Source organism: Gossypium arboreum, chromosome 13 (genome assembly GCF_025698485.1).
Source record: "Gossypium arboreum isolate Shixiya-1 chromosome 13, ASM2569848v2, whole genome shotgun sequence".
Lineage (NCBI taxonomy): Eukaryota > Viridiplantae > Streptophyta > Magnoliopsida > Malvales > Malvaceae > Gossypium > Gossypium arboreum.
The window spans coordinates 38,413,394-38,415,093 of NC_069082.1; the positions used below are offsets into that span (position 1 = coordinate 38,413,394).

Sequence of the window (1,700 nt, forward strand, 5' to 3'; positions counted from 1 at the left end):
ATCACTTCTTTTTATACCTACCTTTAGCCTAACCCCATTACAACCTAATAAAAGACCTATTGATTAGAGGATTATACCGACTACATTAATGGAGAGGAATTACTGAGTTCAACATATGAAGACACTAATTAAACCTTAGGATTTCTATGTTTAGTTGATAAAGAAAGCATGTTGATTGGTGAATGTTATGTATGACTTAGAAAATGCATACAAACTATGATTCATGTTGACATTATGATGTATTTAGTATAAAGCTAAAAATAATATTTACATTCGAGCTACTTATCAATAAAGAGTATTTTTTAGCATGATTTTATTGATGTATTATTATTGGCGAGGATTGATGCTACTTTATCATTTTGCAAAAAAAATTACCTTTGAAGATATGGAACTCAAGGTCCATATGGACAACTTTTTTGAGGAGGAAAATCTGCAATAGAATGTGTTAGCTTTTCAGAATTCACTAGTTTAGGGTTTACCTCATCAGATTTTTCTATTGTAGGAACTTCAACTATTGGTTGACTTCCCTCCTTTTCAGCAGGCTCATCTTCAACCAAAACCTCTTTAGCTTCCAAAATGTTACCACTTCGTAACTCAACCACTTTTCAATGTTCCTTACACATATTTCTCAAATTTTCTGTATCGCTCGATAAGGCTCCTTACAGTCTACTACAAAGCTTAGTAGCTAACTGACCCATTTGGTTCCCAATTTTTTTTAGAGTTGCTGCTTAACTTTGAATCACTGTGTCATTTTTTTCCATGTATGCTTTCAAAAAATCCTCCAAACTATTTGATGACTCAGCTTGAGGTAGTTTTGGGGCTTGTTGGTTAAACCCTTCGATTTGGTTGGGTCTATTCTGCATTTGATTGTTGTTTGGTCTATTTCCTTGGTTACTCAAGGAAAAGTTCATATGATTCCGCCATGATGGACTGTAAAAGTTGGACTACGGTCCTTGTCCACTTCTGTTTTGATGTTGGTTGCTTACATGATAAATTGATTCAATATTTGAAGGAAAATTCTCAAAAGAATGACTATCCCAATAGTATATGCAAGAAATAACATCATATTGACTTGGTGATTGAGCTACAAAATTGTTCAAACCATTAGTGGTAAACTGTTTTAATATTGAGGAAATAGAAGATGCCTGAGTAGAGAGTGAAGTCATTAAGTCCACTTCATGCACTTTGGCTACTTGTCTTCTTGAAACTGCTCAATTTGTTGGCCATTGGTAATTGTTGCTTGCGATCCTCTCAATGATTTCGTTAGCCTCGTTATAAGACTTAGACAAAATTGCACCATTCGCAGAAGCATCTACCTTTAATCTTGTGTGTGTATTGAGACAGTTATAAAATGTCTCCAATTGGATACAATGAGGGATCCCATGGTGAGGACACTTACAAAGTAATTCCTTGAATCTTTCCCATGCCTCATATAAAGACTCATTATCCAATTGTCGAAAAATGGTTATTTCATTTCACAATTTCACTATCTTACTTGGTGAAAAATACTTAATCAAGAACCTTTCTATTAATTTTTGCCAAGTGGATATTGGTGGCAATGAATTCAACCATGCTCGTGCTCGATCTCGCAACAAGTATGGAAACAATTTTAACCTTAGTGCATCGTTAGTCACACAGCTAACTTAAATGAATCAATCACCTTTATGAATAATCGAAGGTGTAGGTATGGATCTTCTATG

General features: G+C 34.5%; 1 non-coding gene across 1 annotated transcript; it reads left to right on the forward strand.

Moving 5' to 3' along the window:
- The first annotated feature begins 1,377 nt into the window (after positions 1–1,377).
- LOC128287343 (small nucleolar RNA R71) lies at positions 1,378–1,484 on the forward strand. Its single transcript, XR_008278043.1, has one exon. It is a non-coding gene; the product is annotated as a small nucleolar RNA R71 (small nucleolar RNA).
- The last annotated feature ends 216 nt before the right edge of the window (positions 1,485–1,700 follow it).